The 9,451-nt window shown below is 43.9% G+C and overlaps 1 pseudogene; it reads right to left on the bottom strand.

The window, feature by feature from the left end:
- Nucleotides 1–135: 135 nt before the first annotated feature.
- LOC119731815 overlaps nucleotides 136–9,451 on the bottom strand; it is a 9,894-nt pseudogene continuing 578 nt past the window's right edge.

Raw genomic sequence — 9,451 nt, 5'->3', positions numbered from 1 at the left:
CCAAACTGCATTGTCTTCCTTAAAAATTATTACAAAGTTTGCGCAATGTAAACGATAATGCACAACTGAAAGATATGTTTGATTAAATGGTTATTTATATGGCTATTGAGTAAAGACCAAAAAAGAGTCCGGGGCTACAATTAAGACAGTTTAATTATACATTGTATAAAACAATGTTAATAGCCACGATATACGAAATACAAGTACCAACATCTACAACTAATTTAGCGTCACATTATATATAAATTATATGATTTGAACTTTGCAGATATTTTCCCTATACCCATAGGCATAACGTTTACAAATAAGTCGTATTTGCCTTTGTGAAGTATGCAGGACACAAGAGGGCGCTTTTTTGAAAGAGAAAACTCCAAAATCACCCTGCCACATGTATTGTGTTCGCCGTACTCAAAAAGGGCTAACGCTTTTTTACATATTTACATATGTATATACTGGTATATGAATCATATTGTTTTTAAAAAAGCTTTACATTATTGAGATACTGGTATTTCAGACACATGTGTATATGTTGAAGTTGCAACAAACGTCTAGATAACTCTTTGCCCCTCTAATGAGACCTGGGCCATCTTTCAACTCCATGTTTTAGTCAGCTTCAGTGTCGTTGCCGGATCGTGGCCCCTGTGAACAAGAAAAAGATAATATTGTGACTATTGAGTGGTTGTTATCCCCATGAGAAAATGGTGATCAGTTAAATAATTAAAACAAATCCTTATTTACCTTAAATTAGAGGTATACAACTGTAAATGATTGAATTAATTTCGATGATACCATACCAAGAACATTATACCTTCTTGTTGTTAGCATTGTTGTTTCCGAAAATGTTAGCATTCTTTCCGAAAGGTGCAGCCACGGGGGGCTCGATCTGATGGGCGCCTTCCTTGGACGGGGTAGGACCCTGCTCCCTGCGTAACTCCGTAAACTCCATATTCAGGTCACCGACAAACTTAGCGAGCTCTGCCTTGTCCTCCTTCAGTCTCTGGAGGCTGTTCAGAAGAGAACGTTTCTCCTCTTGGAACCCACGAATGACGTCGTTCAACTCAGCCTCCTGGCGTTCCTTCTCCTTTATCTCTTCCAACCGAGAGTTTGTCAACTCCTTGATTTCGGAACGCAGAGCAGCTACGTTGTCCTCAAGCTTTGAGGAGCTTTGCTCTAATTTTGCAGTCCCTTCGCCGAGCTCGCTCACCTGTCTCGACAGCTGGTCCCTCTCTTGGCGCACTCCGCGGAGATTGTCTTCAAGACATGATACGTCTGCCTGGAGTCGACTGTTGAGCTCTTTAAGATTCTCCCTTTCGTGGTCACGTTCCGTCAATTCGGCCGAGTGGAGGGTCTTCAGATGCTCAATCTCCTCTTGCAGTCTGGTCACAGCTTTCTTCAGCGTGGAAGATTCCGCGTGCAAAATGTCTGCCTCTTCGCGGAGCTGGTTTACTGTTTGTGTCAGTTCTTCTTCATTTTCATCAAGTTCGGAGACAGTTTCTTTCAGAGCTGTGTTCTCTTTTTGGAGCCTGCCAATATCGTCTGCCAGCTTCGCGTTCTGCTGGTCTCTCGTCCACAATTCTCCTATGTGGGTGCTTTTAATCTCCTCGATCCTAAACTGGAGTGCTACCAAATCATCTCTCGATTCTGAACACTCTTTCTCTAAACGAGCCTTGTCTTCGCCAAGCCGTTCGACATTATCTTTAGGGTTCTGTTTTTTTCTTGAAGGTCGCTGATAGTCTTGTTCAGTTTGGCTTCCTTGGTGTTTTTGGCTACCATCTCCTTCGCGTGGCTTCCAGTAAGATTCTCTATCTCTACTTTGTGAGCTGCTATCGTGTACGATAGTGTTGATGGGTTCCCCTTTGGGCTTGTCTTTTTGCTAAGATCAGCCACTTTATTTTCGAGATCAGCTTTCTCTTGCTCCAAAGCCGGTACCTTGTCCGACAGGAATTTGTTCTCTTCTCGGAGATTTAGAATAGCATCTGTTAACTCTTCTTCTTTTTTATCTCTCGCAGTCAGTTCCTTCCCGTGCCTGATTTCGAGGTCGCCAATCTTATCGTGGAGCTCAGTCACTTTAAATTCGAGATCATCTTTCGTTTGGCTCAAAGTCTGTACCTTGTCTGTCAGGCATTTGGAATCTTCCTGGAGATTAAGAATAGTTTCAGTAAGTTGTTCTTCTTTCTTGTCCCTCGCCGCCAGTTCCTCACTGTGTTTAGCTCCTAGCTGTTCGATCTCATCTTGGAGTCCGCCTATGGTGCCATTCAGCTCAAGGATGGTGTTATTCAGGCCAGTCTCAAGCCGATCTCTCCTTCCGACCTCGGCCAGGTGGCTGCTGATGAGGTCTGCGATCTCGCCCCGGAGTTTAGCAATTGTGTCCCTCATCTTGGCCGCGTCCTTATCCCTTTCAGAGATCTCGACCTCCTGGGTCTGCTTTAGAGTGCCGGTCTCATCAAAGAGGGTGGCAGCGCGGTCTGTCAGGTGGCTTGAATGATCGAGGAGCTCCTCGGCCCGGACGTCTATAGGGCGTAAATCATCCAACTTTTGATGCACCGTCGAGGTCTTCTCATTGGTTACACCCAGAACGCTGTCCAGGTGTTTCAGTCGGTCCTGGACATTGAATCTGTAATGAATATTAACATCCTGCATTGACATCATTTCAAAGTCAGAGTTTTATGAAGCCATCACAAGTTAAGTACAAGTTATCTACCCTCATCTTGCCTCTAAATGCAAATTGTTTCAAGCCTCAAGCTGTGGAGTTACTGGTCTCTGATTTGTATAGGGTGGGGTTTTTAGGGTGACTAATTTTAGAGGGCCCTCAATGGGTTTTTAATACATTAAAAAAACAACTAAATTTTGCTTCTCCCCAAAATTTATGAGCGTGGAGGGGGACAAAAGGGGGGGGGGGGGCATGGGAAGGACCTCCAGTGGGGTTGGGGGAGGGGTTGCCCCCATGCCCCGTTAGTTAACAAACTCTTCATTTTTGACGACTTCCGTCATTTTGACGACTTCCATAGTAAATACTTACTTGAATGCCAGGATGTCGTTCCTCAGCGTCTGAAGGTCCCTCGGTCGAGCGTTCTCGTTATTCTGCGACTCCGTGGATAAGTTGGCCTGGATGTAGCGGTGACTCACGAGCTGAAGCACTCGCTGAGGAGTTAACACACGTTGAGGGTTATTCAAGCCGAAAAATATTGCATGCTGTCTGTTGTGTTTTTCGTCACACCCACCAACCTCAATTAGAAGGTTGTATCGAGGCGGGAACCTCTCCTTGCGTAGCAGGTGTTCTTAAATTTGAGGTGGGCATGCATTGTGGCTGCACGTGAGGCCTTCGCAAGTTTGGTGCCTACATATTACTTTATTAATTATTTCGTATGACTGAGATAGTTATGTCATGATAATTATGGACGTCATACTTACGTCATAATCGTCTATTTCTTTCCTGGAGTGGATTTCTTTCTGAAATTTTAAGGAAAGCGAACGTTTTATTCCACTTTATGCACTAACATACATTTTGTTTCAATTTCCCAAATGATGAAAGTTGGCAACATTGTTATAAGGATTAGAATGCTACGCTCGAAGATCCATTATCGACACAAATTAGAATATAAGGCTTCATATGATAGTAATTGTCTCTAATACTTTTCCATTCATCTATTAACTGACAATTCTATCGAAACGTACCCGGTTGACCGGTTTGCGCCTCAACCCGACGATGTACAAGTAGATACGATAGAGGGTCTTGAGAGATGGGATCAGGTTGAAGGGAGGCGGGAGTGTTCCCACGGGTCGCAGGTAGGAGGCCCAGACAGCGGCACGGTGAAACTTCCACTCCGTGTCAGCATTTTCCTTTCATAACAGAAGCAAGGTAGTCCTTACAAGTATGTCTTTATTTGTTTCTATGAGGATCCGAAAACTTTCTACAATCGAGTTTATAGAAACCTGTACAAGCTTTACATTCACTGTGTGGACTTCCGAACAAAAGATGTCCACATAAACCAGGTAGCAGCGACGTTGTGTGGACTTGCCCACGTCCACAATCCTCCTCTCTGGAAACAGGTTCAGAGGTATCTTTGGGTTATATTTATGTGTGGCAAAATGAAGAGAAACACTAAAGGGAATCATAAAAAAAAATTGGGTTGAAAGAGTTTTCAAAGTGTGAGGAATTTTTTTTTTTCACAGGTTTTTCTCAATTACAGGAAAACAAAGGAATGTCCGCACTAGGTATGTGACGTAAACATGGGTGTGGCTGATGGTGCATGTTTCCTTGGACATTCCATAATTTTACTTAAGCAAATTTGTAAGCATTGCTCGCTGTACCGTAAGTTTACAGTTACATTACCTAACTGCCCTTATTGACGAGAATTCTTTTTTTGGGGGGAACTGCGAGCTGAAAACCATGATTTCATTTTCTTTCAAGGCACGATTGGAAGACGAAATACACGCCGTGAATAGTCACCAGTATATTTTTCATACCAAAGCTCTTAAAACACCATAGACAAAAACATAATCATTGATATACCTCTGTGCGATTGTACGTGTTGGACAGCATACCGATGAGGGCGTTCAACAGGACTAACACAGCCACAATCAGATAGCCGATGAACAGGAATGTGCCCACGCCCTCAGCGACCGAGTGCTTACCAGGCAGCTGAAATACATCGATCCCTATAAAACCGTAGAGCGACCAGTAGAGATCCTTCACGCTGGACAGGAACCTGTGGGGATTTCAAGAACACAACGAAGGTGGCGTATATGAAATCTCTGACTCCGGTGAAAATGAATTCCACTTTTACCCTGTACTAAAATATCAGCCTAACTTGTGTCAGTGAGTTCTCACTGTACTATGGCCTTTCTGTGCGTCCGTTCTTATATGGTATTTTGAACATTATAAAGTCGAAAGGACGTCATTTTGTACCATTTCGTTAGCAGATTGCAAAGGTGACACATCTTGCCATTTAAGGGGTCTTTGCCCAGGGAAACAGATTCCATGTTGTACTACAGGAAGCCGAGATTTGAGGAATGTCTTTATTTTTCGAAACGTATCGGAGGTACATGTAAGGTTTGTTCAATACAAAATGTAAAGGCATACTCACGTAGAAAACCCACGAGTAATTGGCAACTTGCCGGCTCCTCCCCCTGTTCGATGCAGGATCTTGTAGCTGACTGACCTGCTGAGTAGAAGTTCTGGAACAAACCGATGGCAAAGGCAATCCAAATAATCAGGAAGATGCCACAAAACTTGATGATGTCCCCTGTCATGTTACCTAGAGAGATGCGAAGCGGGCCCACGAAGTTACTAACGAGAAGAAGGTTCAGCATGCACAGGACTGCAACAGTGATGGTCACTCCGAACAAAGCACCAGCAACAATGCTGGGATCGAACGGACTCAGCCCAATGGTTTCTTCGAGTTCGTGCAAATGGTCTTGAAACGAGGACCCCACGTCCATTGACGGGCTACTCAAGGCGGTCTCGGTAGGGCCTCGGGGTCGGCAGCCAGACAACGCCTTTAACAGGATCCCATCTACGCCTCTGACTAACGAGTCATTCAGCTTTCCTCTGAGCTTGTTCACAGCTGATGTCACGTGATCCTGCAGATCATGCAGGTCTTGGTTGCTAAATGTATCTCGTACAGAGCGAGGCATTGGATTGTCATCAGGGGCCTGCAAGAATAAAATCCTCATTTTTCAGATTTCTTTATTATTCAACTTCAGGCAGGGGCAGAATACTTTTGCCCAATTTGGCCGCTGTTGAAAGCAGACGAGACCGGATTTTATCGGTCAATAGGTGGCGCCATTCTTAGTGGCTGAGAAACACACAATTCTGTTGCCAGGTAAATGATTTTGCCCGCAGAAAAAAACACCCTTCTTGCGACGCCCATGGCTGGAAAAGAGAGATTAACTTTTTTTTGCGAACCACAAGGTGGCGCTCCAACACATTCCCAATGTGTTTGACAATCTGCGAACTTACCTCACCGCCCCCGCTGAGCTGGAGGATAAAGACAGTAAAGTATAGCACCATGATTGCCAGTTCGTGTAGATTTACGCTGTCACCGACGTAATGGCCACATCCATACTTCGCTATCATCTTGATGTGTAACCAGGCTAAACCTAAAAGCCAAATGTAGAGGTCATCAAGTAATGTTATTGTTTTGACAATGCAAGCAGGGCTAAAAGACTAAACTCACCCAGTCAAACTGGACCTGAAAGTTTCATGCAGGTTAGGACATAATGTGTCAGTCAGTCAGTCAGTCTGTGACTCAGTCATTTAGAAGACAAAGGCTGGCCCTTCGGGTGCAGCCAAACAAAAAATGTAGGTGTTACTATGGAAAGTGACCACGTGAGATATCTCTCATAATATACTTTTGTAACCCGTGAGGAAATTACACAAACTCAACGAAATGCAGTAGTCACTGTGCATGTGGCGCTGGGTTTCTCTTTTACCACTCACCTATGACCCACACCAACATGAAGTTGTGAAGTAGCTCCACAGTGCGAGGGTGGGTGTGCTTATCGGCGACGGTACCTATGACGATGAAGAGTAAAAACGTGAAGCCAGATCCCGCCTTCATCATCATCATGACGTAACTGGAAATGAAAATGTCACGAAGCTCTTACTATTTACTAGCATTATTATTATCATTATTATTATTTATTTAATTCTGGTAATGAAACCAACGATTCCTTAAAAGTACCCTAAGCACTTGTAGCTCGAAAGCCTGAAGAATCCTTTTGAGAGAAGTCAATGAAAAGAAATTACAGTTTTAGAGGTTGGAGAAAAACCCAGAGGATTATTCTGAGGAAAACCCACGGAATCAGGCACGGACTGAAAACCCAATCCATATTGTCCCGGGCGGGACTCGAACCTGGGTCACAGCGGTGAAAGGCGAGGGAAGTACCACTACGCCAACCTGAGCATGAAAATAATTGCCTTGTCAAATTATATGCCAGAGTATCCCGAGTAATCGAGTCCATCACAAGTCCATTCACAAGTAATTCACGAGTCCAGTCACAAGTCCAGTCGCAAGAATCAATGGAAGAACAATAGCCTTTGTTCATTTGAATAGCTTGTGACTTGACATTGGACTGGGGGACTTGTGATGGACTTGCAGGTGACGAGTCGATTACATCCCTGTTATAAGCTTAGCTAATATTTCTAAGATCAGTCACAAGTTTTCTGTATGATCATTTGGCTTGTAACCTGTTTTGTGCCTTGGAAATACCTGAGCCTTGATATGGACCTTTGTGGGTCAAGGAACGAGATTGTAAAAATCTGGATAGCCCATCGGCTGTTTGAAGTGAAGTCACCGTCCGCCATATTAATACCCCAAGAAAAAATAGATTTGCCAAAAAAATCATTGTAATTTCATTAACATGAACACGTTTTGCTCAACGATTTTTTTTTCAAAATAATTTAAAGGGCAATAAAAAAAAAAAAAACTTTCTGTTTAGAAAAAAAATGCAGTTTTAAATACTTTTAGACGACCCAATTTTAACTTTTTTTGAACAATGGGAGTGGTTGAGGCTGGTTCCCTCTCCACATTTGAATGGAGGGATCGGGAACCAGTGTGTGGCTTCACCTTTTGCACAGCTCAGAATGGCCGACAAGCTATCCGGATATTTTACAGGGAGATATATTAAGTGAATTGTACCTATAAGAATATCCATATACTCACGGGAGCCGCGCGAATTGGACCACTCGCCGCGTGGGCACGAAAATGTAGAGGAGGCAGATGATGGGGTAGCCCAGCAAGACGAAGAGGATGAGGAGGACCTGGTAGAGCAAACCTCGCTCGTTCCAGTCCAGGAGATTCCTGTAGAACTGCACTATGATTGCCTTCTGGGAATGAGGGTGAGCTATGAACTGAAGATAGACAAGAAGGACACCAAATTTTGGGTGCTGATTGAAGCTACATGATATTGAAACCAAGCCAGAAAGGAGCCCTATATTCTACACGTTGCCGACAGCGAGTTCAGATTCTGCCAGTGTTATTGTGTGCTGGTTATGTGATTACATTCCCGAGAAGAATTTGTCCGCAAAGTTTTTATTTAAGTTTAAAGGTAGAGTAGATCATTTGCATCTATTCAAAAAGCAACTGGCCAAAGAGTATTGGTTTAAAGATAGTAGTGGCACTAAACTCCCTGTGAACTTATTCCTTCTGGCATGCTGGAACTCATCATTTGTGTGTGGTATTCAACAATTATTCATCAAAACTAGTCAGGCAAAGACAAAACAATGAAAGACATCCGACCTCTTTCTGCTGGTGTTTGATGGCTTCAAATAGTTTAGCCAATGGATGTTGCTTGCCTTCCACGTCACGGTACTTGTCTGTGTTGTGGTATCGGAACAGGGCCAGGATCTGATGAGAAGGCACAATGAGAACGTATTGAACGAAGGCTTGAAGCCAACCAGTTTTATCACAAAACATCACTCATCGGATGTCATCACAATCATCATAAGGCAATCACAAGGTATTTGATATCAAGACAAAAGGCAAACTATTCAAATGACGTCATTGCTAAAGGCACTGTTATTGCAATTGTTCGTTCCATTCACTGTTCATTGACCTCGGATAATCTGATTGATTTGACAACTGAGATGTATAGATGATGTAAAGATCTCTAGTACACTCTAAAAGTCCCCGGACAGATTGCTTTGACTGTCATCAGGAGATGAGCTCTCATGATAGTCGCAGAATGGCGACAGAAACGCCGAGCTTGCACCCTGGCTTCTCTAAGAAGCCCCTCTCTCTTTTTTATAACCATAGTCACAATTGGTGTACAGCTAACTCATCTCAATTTAAAAGCCAAATGGCCAATAAAATCCGGCAACTCACCTCTTCAGTAGAGCTAGACTCCCCAGTAGCTCCCCAGCAAAGACCTCCACGCTGCGGGCCATCTGCTCGTACTCGGCCCCGAAGTCCTCCCACGTCTTGCTAAGCGTCTTCAATTTGGCGCTCATCTGGAAGGCGTGGCCGAAGATGTCGTCTGGGTGGCCAGCATGTATGCGGGCTGGGAGAGGGCGCGGTAGATGTGGAGGGTAGAGATGGCCTGGGTCAGGGTCACGTCGCCTCCTTGAGACAGCGAGGGCTCGGTGATTCTGGCACCGAGATCAATGAGCAGCTGTTGGTGTAGGCCATGAGATGTATTCTTACTCTTGCGGTTGCCTTGAAAGTATTTTAGCCCTGAAGGCCAAAGTGCTCCGTTTTGATTTCAGAGTATATTTTTTTTGGATTCCCCATTAACTTTATGTTCGCTGTTTTCTTTTTCGGCTTTGGATGATCCGGAACTCAAAAAACATTATGTTTAAAGTGGAGTGTTATCTGAGCCTTGCGATTGGTGAACAATTGGTTGGTCAAGATTCTTCATTGCTGTACAAAAAGAGTCATAATCAAGCCATCACGAGACGATGAGTCATCCAGTCTCGAGTCACGACAAGCCACTCAAATGAGCTATGATA

This window comes from Patiria miniata, unplaced genomic scaffold (genome assembly GCF_015706575.1).
Source record: "Patiria miniata isolate m_02_andy unplaced genomic scaffold, ASM1570657v1 HiC_scaffold_24, whole genome shotgun sequence".
NCBI classification, from domain to species: domain Eukaryota; kingdom Metazoa; phylum Echinodermata; class Asteroidea; order Valvatida; family Asterinidae; genus Patiria; species Patiria miniata.
The sequence above is the reverse complement of the archived record's forward strand: the minus strand, read 5'-3'. Positions and strand labels throughout refer to the sequence as shown.